This window comes from Lactuca saligna, chromosome 9, assembly GCF_052625555.1.
Source record: "Lactuca saligna cultivar CGN05327 chromosome 9, ASM5262555v1, whole genome shotgun sequence".
Lineage (NCBI taxonomy): Eukaryota > Viridiplantae > Streptophyta > Magnoliopsida > Asterales > Asteraceae > Lactuca > Lactuca saligna.
The window spans coordinates 19,578,834-19,588,562 of record NC_136425.1 but is presented as its reverse complement, the minus strand read 5'-3'; positions in this window follow the sequence as shown (position 1 = coordinate 19,588,562).

The window sequence follows — 9,729 nt, the reverse complement described above, 5'->3', positions numbered from 1 at the left end:
ATGTATAAATACAAAAAAAACATCTACCATAATAGAAAATTATAATTATTTGAAAAATATTTTTGATTCATCAGATATATATATATATATATATATATATATATATATATATATATATATATATATATATATATATATATATATATATATATATATATATATATATATATATATATATATATATATGGGGGAAACATTTCCGACCTTATAAAAGATGTTTATATTATCATATTTTCTAATAATTTTCTAATAATGATAATATTTAAGATAATTACTTCTTACTTTTCTAAGAAATTATTATTTGATAGATAACATTGGCAACTTAGTTGTTTTTAACAATTTACATTTCTTTCTATTTTAACTACCTTTTCTTCTAATGTACACAACATCTCCAAGTTCCAACATTCTCTATTATGATATTGTAAAACAAAATGATAGTATTAAAATTATATTTTAGGTTTATTATTAAGTTGTTATTTAATTGTTAATAACAATGATTTAGTTATTTTTAATATAACATTTTTTCCTATTTTAACTATGTATAAAATAGTTTATAAAAACACAACGAATGAGCGTTCGCCTAGTGAATAATATATTGGTTTAAGTAACTACATAAATACGAATGCACCTTTAAAATTCTATCACTATAACTACTACATATTTTCTCATAATATATTACTTTTTTAGTTACATGTGATTAAGACATAATATTCTATAAAAGGTTAATGCCATAAGAGAAATATTCGATTTTTCCTTTTTATATATGTATAAAAACGTATTTTATACATATAAAATGAATATAAAAATGTTGAGATTCTTAAAGATATTTATATAGTACCTAGAATAAATGAAATAAATTTTCCACCCTCATACCATCTATTTTTTAAGGGTAAAAGTCATAATTTTTTATGTTTGCAAAAAAAAAAAAATGAAACAATGCAATTTCACACGTGCCAAGAAAAGTAACCGAAAGTTGGTGATGTGGCATAAGCATAACGTTAGTGGTGAACATTGTTGATATCATTGATACGGGTACAATATCTTACATGGAATATGTCATACTCCGAAAATACAAATAATAATACCTCAGTGTCACAATACTCCCTATTTCTTCCTGTTCCGCTCTCCACCGTTGGGATTACTTTTCTCGTCTACACTCTTTATATTAATGGTGGCGGGAGAGGATTGATGAGCACAAATCAAGATTCCACAACAAATATTTTTCGACTCCTTTCTTTCGTCATCCTCCTCATTGGCTTTTTTCTTTTAAATTTCTCTCCAAAATAATACATATGTATGAAAAAGTTTTTTATATACAAAGTGTTTTTATATGTGTAAGACATATTATATATATATATATATATATATATATATATATATATATATATATATATATATATATATATATATGAAGAGATTTTTGAACATATTTTTATAGTACATAGAACAAATGAATTAACTTTTCCTTCCTAATACCATCTTTTTTTTAAGGATAAAATTATAGCTTTTTTATATCCTGCACCAAAGAAGGCATGAAACGATGAATATTTCACACGTACCAAATAATGTTACTTTGAAAGCTGGTGATGTGGTATAATTATAAAGTTAGTGGTGAACATTTTTGACATCATTGATATGGATACAATATCTTACATGAAAGATGCCGTTTTCCGAAATTGTAAATAATAATACTCCACAGACACAACACCTCCCTATTCTTCCCGTTCCGTTCTCTGTTGTTGGGGTTACTTTTCACGCTTATACTTTACATATTAATGGTGGTGGAAGGGGATTGATGAGTATAAATCCAAACTCCCCAACAAATATTTCTCGACTCCTTTCTTTTGTTATCCACCTCATTGGCTTTTTCCTCTTAAATTTCTCTAAAAAATAATTAAGAATAATTAACACCGATACAAATTTGGGAACACCATGGATGCACCATGTGCAATCCTAAACCTCTTCCTTCACTAAATATTTGCAAAATATAGAGATAAATTTGGTTAACATTACTATAACCAATAAACACCGCTGGTTATTCGCAATTTCCTAACACTAGAAACGAAAGCAATTGTAGATAAACAATTGTGGCTCTAGTTCTAACTACGAAATGGGAATGCATGCTGAAAACAAAATGTAACATTGTTATGTATAAATACTAAAAAACATCTACTAAAACATAAAATTATAATTATTTGAAACATTTCCGATTTCATTACATTCATTTGAAACTTTGATGACTATTCAAATTTTATAATACTATTATAAATTAGTTAAACAATATATATATATATATATATATATATATATATATATATATATATATATATATATATATATATATATATATATATATATCGACCTAATCAAAATGTTAAAATTGTTTGAACAAAAATTGATTCATAAGCACAAAATATATATTCAATTATATTTTATGAATAACTTCTTATAAAAAGGTATACATTTAAAATATGTTGAAATGTATATTTTTAAGAAAATAACTAAGTCGTTATTGTTATGTAATAAGTAATAATTTCATACTAAATTATAAAGTTTATCTTAAATAATAATAATTTTTCCGTTCATTACATTCGTTTACATTCATTTGAAACTCACATGTCTTTTTAATTTTTATAACAATATTAATTCATTTGAAACTCCAATTACTTTTCAGTTTCTTTCTAATAGTATTCTAAATTAATAAAATAATGTTATATGAATACAAAAAAAAACATCTATCTAAACCAGAAGTTATAATTGTTTGAAAAAATATTTACCTGAAACATAAAATTATAAATGTTTGAAAAATTATTTTGATTCATAAGCACAAAATATGCACTCAATTATATTTGATAAATGACTTCCCATGTCCAACCATAACTTTTATTTAGTTTGAATTTGGGCTGAGTTTAGCAAACACGCCGTGGTTGTACACCGTGTCAATGTAACTTGCCTAGTTTTTGGTTGAGTTTGTCAAATTTTACAACCCTATAACTAATATAGTTTTAAGTTCCAACCTTATAAAAGATGTTTATATTATCATATTTTCTAACAATGATAATATTTAAGATAACTTCTTAATTTGGTAAGAAATTATTATTTAATAGATAACAATTACAACTTAGTGGTTTCGAACAATTTACATTTCTTCATATTTTAACTACGCTAATTCGAATGTACACAACATCTCCAAGTTCTAACCTTATCTGTTATGATATAGTAAACAAAATGATAATATTAAAAATTATCTTTTTGTTTTATTATTAAGTTATTATTTAATTGTTAATAACAATGATTTAGTTATTTTTAATATAAAATACTATTTTTCATATTTTAAATATTTATAAAATATTTTATACATTCACAACGCATGAGCATTCGTCCAGTGAATAATATATAGGGTTGAGTAACTACAAAAATACGAATATATCTTTAAAATACAATTACTATAACTACTACATATCTCTCTCATAATATAATACTTTTTTAGTTATATCTCATTAAGACATTATATTCTATAAAAAGATTAATGCCATAAGTTTCATTAAGTTTGCACGAAATATTCGATTTTCCCCTTTTGTATATTTTACGCGTTTACCAACTGATTTCCTACACACATGGCACACCATATAGGAGTTGATTAGGTGTTTCCGAATGACTTATCACAAATAGGGGAAACTTCTTTGCTTGAATAAAAATGAACAAACGTAGCGGTAATGAACACCTCGACAATGGCCTAGGAAATCCAACGCCTTAATTAATATTAATAATATAATTTTTTACTTTGATTGTTTTCTTGATTATTATTATTATTATTATTATTATTATTATAAACAATATAAATATTAAATACTTTAATATATATATATATATATATATATATATATATATATATATATATATATATATATATACATACACACACGTTATTTAAATATGTTTCAAATATATAAAAATGTTTTTTAAGGTATAAATACGAAATACGTTTCTAAAATTTTATTAAATACATTTTTATAATATAAAAATATGTATAAATATATATACATAAAATTTAAAAATAAATAAATACGTATACATATATTTTCCAAATGTTTTTATACGTAGAAAATGTATAAATACATATAAATACGTTTTTAAATATCTCACTCACACACACACATATATATATATATATATATATGTATAATATATTTAGAAATTTATATAAATACGATACAAATTTATATTTTTATACGTAAAAAAACATATTTAAGACATATTTGCATATAATTATGTATAAAGACACATATTCGCATATATATATATATATATATATATATATATATATATATATATCACTTTTTTTACATTTAAATTGGTATAAAACGTGATTTATATGTATAATGTAAAAAATATATTTTATACATATAAAATGAATATATAAATGAAGAGATTCTTAAACATATTTATATAGTATCTAGAACAAATGAAATAACTTTTCCACCCTCATACGATCTGTTTTTTAAAGGTAAAAGTCGTAATTTTTTATGTTTGCACCTTTTTTAAAGGTAAAAGTCGTAATTTTTTATGTTTGCACCAAAAAAGGCATGAAACAATGCCAATTTAACACGCACCAAGAAAAGTAACTGATTGTTGATGATGTGACATAAGTATAAAGTTAGCGGTGAACATTGTTGACAACATTGATGCTGGTACAATATCTTACATGGAATATATCACTCTCTAAAAATGCAAATAATAATACCTCACCGCCACAATACTCCCTCCTTGTTCCTGTTCCACTCTCCATTACTTTTCTGGCCTACACCCATTATATTAATGTCGGCGGAAAGGGATTGATGAGCATAAATCCAAACTCCCCAACAAATATTTTTGACTCCTTTCTTTCGTCATCCTCATAATTGGCTTTTTCCTCTTAAATTTCTCTCCAAAATAATATATATGTATGAAAAAGTTTTTAATATGTATAAGACATTATATATATATATATATATATATATATATATATATATATATATATATATATATATATATATATATATATATATATATATATATCAAGAGATTTTTTAACATATTTATATAGTAAATAGAACAAATGAATTAACTTTTCCACCCTCATACCATCTTTTTTTAAGGGTAAAAGTCATAGCTTTTTTATATCCTACACCAAAAAAGGCATGAAAATATGCATATTTCACAAGTGCCAAATAATGTAACTTTGAAAGTTCGTGATGTGGTATAATTAAAATGTTAGTGGCGAGCATTCTTGACATCATTGATATGGATACATTATCTTATATGGAATATGCTGTTCTCCGAAAATGTAAATAATAATACCCCATTGCCACAACACCTCCCTCCTCTTCCCGTTTCGTTATCTGTCGTTGGGTTTACTTTTCTCGCTTATACTTTACATATTAATGGTGGTGGAAAGGGGTTAATGAGCATAAATCCAAACTCCCCAAACAATATCTCTCGACACCTTTCTTTCCTTATCCTCCGCATTGACTTTTTCCTCTTAAATTTCTCTCCAAAATAATTAAGAATAATTATCACCGATACAAATTTGGGAACACCATGGATACACCATGCGCAATCCTAAACCTCTTCTTTCACCAAATATTTTTAAAATATAGAGACAACTTTGGTTCACCTTACGATAACCAACAAACACCGCTTGTTAATCATACTTTCTTAACACCCAAAAAGAGAGCGAATGGAGAAAAACAATTGTGGTAGTTCTTACTACATAATGAGAATGCATGCGGAAAATCATATATTTCATTTGTATGTATAAATACTAAAAAAACATGTACGACAACAGAAAATTATAATTATGAGAAAAATATTTTGTATTCAAAAGCAATATATATATATATATATATATATATATATATAATCAAAAAATTATAATAATTTGAGAAATTATTTTGATTCACAAGCACAAAATATATATTAATTCGATTATATTTTAAGAATTAGTTCATATACAAAGGAACACCAATGAAATGTATCTTGTTAAAAAGTAACTAAGTTGTTATTGTCATTTGATAAAGAATATTTTTGTACTAAATTATCAATTTTATCTTAAAATATGATGATTTTTCCTTTCAATACATTTATTTTATTTGAAACTCTCATTACTTTATGATTTCTTTTTAACAATATTAATTCATTTGAAACTCTACTTGCTGGTTAATTTCTTTATGATAATATGATAAATTAATAAAATAATGTAATAGAAATACAAATAGAAAATATTTACCTAAACCTGTAGTTCTAATTGTTTGAAAAAAAATATCTACATAAACATGAAATTATAATTGTTTGAAAAATAATTTTTATTCATAAGCACAAAATGTGCACTCGATTATATTGTTTTATAAATGAGTTCATTGTTTTATATTACATAGCTTTATAGTCAATAAAAACTTACTTGTTTGGAGAACAAATTATGAGATTATTGAAATGTAATTATTGAAAAATAACTTTTTTTGATAACTTTATATATTTATTTTATTTCGTTAGTATGTTAATTTACAAAATAGAATTATTAACAAATAGAGAAAGGAGCTTGATTAAAATGTCATCCGCTGACGTCATTGGATATATATGATTTGAACTTGTCTGAGTTTGATTAATATACGAGTCTTTGGGATGAGTTAGGCAAACACGACGTGGTTGGAGACCGAGTCAGAGTGACTTGCCTATTATTTGGTTGAGTTTGTCAAATTTTACAACTCTATAACTAATATAGTTTTAAGTTCCAACCTTATAATATTGTTTATATTACCCATAATTAAGCTTCCAAAGACCCGAAATGGAGATCTGCAATGGACTCTGAGTTTAATGCACTCATTCAAAACAAAACTTGGGAACTAATTCCTGCCTCCACTCACACACCCATAGGCTGCAAATGGGTTTTTTTTTTAATAAAATGCAATCCGGATGGCTCCATCTCTAAATACAAAGCCCGTCTCGTAGCCAAAGGTTTCTTACAACAATATGGCAAAGATTATTTTGATACTTTCAGCCCGGTCACTAAACCTGTTACTATACGCACTGTTTTATCCATTGCCCTTTCCAACAATTGGCCATAAAGACAATTAGATGTTAACAATGCATTTCTTCGTGTTACACTTCATGAAGAAGTATTCATGACACAACCACCTGGCTACACTGATCCCTAATACCCTACTCATATTTTCGAACTCAAGAAACCCATCTATGGCTTAAAACAAGCCCCACGGGCTTGGTACATCGAACTTACCACCTTCTTAATTCGGTTTGGATTCAAAAAATCGTTAGCTGATGCGTCACTGTTCATTTACCAAAATAAATCATTCACTTGCTACTTCATGGTCTACGTAGATGATATAGTACTCACCGGTAGCCATTCCCACTTTCTCAAACACTTTATCACTTCTCTAAGTGCAAAGTTCTCTCTAAAAGATTTTGGTGCATTACATCACCTCCTTGGTGTCGAAGTTATTCCTACACCGACCGGTTTGTTTCTCTCTCAACACTGACATATACAAGACATCCTTACTCAGTTCCACATGGAAGTTGCTAAGGAAGTCACCACTCCCCTTAGTGTCACTGAACCTTTATCCATCACCGACCAGTCCCCCACCGTAGATGCTACTCCGTATCGTAAACTTGTAGGGTCTTTTCAATATCTTGCTTTCACACGTCCTGATATCTCCTTTGCTATCAATAAACTTTCCCAGTTCATGCATAATTCTCGTCAAACTCATTGGCAAGCACTCAAGCATCTTCTATGTTATCTTAAAGGCACCATTCACCACAGTCTTGTTCTCAGTCGAAACTCGTCTCTCACTCTCTCGGTATTTTCTGATTCTGATTAGGAAGGTGTTCACAGTGCAGGTAAATCGACAACTGCTTACTTATTTTCCTTTGGTACTAACATTGTCTCATGGAAGTCAACAAAACAAAAATCAGTTTCTTGCTCATCAATGGAGGCCGAGTACAAAGCTCTTGCCAATGCTACTGCCGAACTCATATGGTTAAAGAATTTACTACAGGAACTGGTATCACGCCTACAACTACTCCTACATTATTTTGCGACAACACGGGTGCTACTTATTTGTGTGCAAATCCTGTTTATCACTCCAGAATAAGACACATTGCTTTGGATTACCATTTTGTTAGGGAACAAATCTCTTTTGGTCTTATCTAGGTTTTTCATGTCAACTCTCAAGATCAACTAGCGGATATGTTAACTAAGCCACTCACTCGTGCTCCATTCCTACGAAACAAATCCAAGATTGGAGTCTCCGATGGATCCTCCATCTTGCGGGGGCGTATTAAGGATATACAGTCCGAGCCCATTAAACAACATCAACAACAACCCAATACATCAGCCTATGAGCAATCTAAAGATCCGATCCAAGGAGCTGATAAAACACGTTTATAATTCCCTTTGTATATTCAAATGTATAGTCAATTAGATTCTATATTTGTGCCTACAGAATTGCTCTCTTCCAGTTATATAATCTATTGTAAATAGTCTATATAAGGCATATCCACTAATGAACAAATCAACTCATTCGATCATTCAATTATTTCTCTATATGATAAAAGTGACAAATATGTTTTAATAACGAAATAAAAAGTAAGGTGCTAAAGCTAAAACATATGTTTTATACTTTAATAATTTTCAGAATTCTAGCATTTAATAACCATGTACCTATTTCTATCATTGTAAATATCATGTAAATTTAATATATATATATATATATATATATATATATATATATATTAAATTTACATGATATTTACAATGATATATATATATATATATATATATATATATATATATATATATATACACACTAAATGAAAGTAGGATGTTACATTAGATAAAAAAAAAAAATACAGTACTCTTTGTTAAATTTAGCCCAATCAGGACTAAATGCAAAAATAACAATATATGTTTCTTTTGTTGTTGTCATAAGATACAAAAACATAACTTAAAAACAAAAGTTGTAAAAGTACATTGTCATAAGCTACAAAATAGTCAAGTTAATCAACATTTTAATTAATCTTTAATATTAAATAATATATATACCATTCCAAATGGGAAAATAAACATTTAAAAAAATAAGAATAACAAATGAAAATATGATGTCATATTAGACAATAACAAAAGAAAAATATATTGCTATTTATTACCTTTGGCCATAGAATGGGTTAAATATAACAAAAAAAAAAGTAATGTACTTTTGTTTTATTCTCTAATGTCACTACTAGAAAAATGAGAAATACCTACGAAAAATACCTATGGAAATATTCCGTAGGTAGTTACCGACGAAATAGTGATGGAATATCTACGCAAAAGGATGCTGTAGTTTACTAACGGAATTATAACGGAATAGCGACGAAAGGAATCAGTATTTACCTACGGAACCACCCTTACATGCGCCCATTAACTTTACGTACGGAATATCTACGAACAAGAAAAAAGAAAAAAACTTTGGGGTGGGATTCGAACTCAGGTCTTATGAGAATCATGTCAAATACATTACCAACAACTCGAGCATGTCACATCTAATTATAAACACTATTTAATTATTCTTAATAACGTTTTTCATTTCTTTTATTATTATTATTATTATTATTATTATTATTATTAATTTCATTTAATGTTTTTTTCTTAATCTTACATAATGTTTACTATGCTAGAATTAGGCACATTGCTATTAA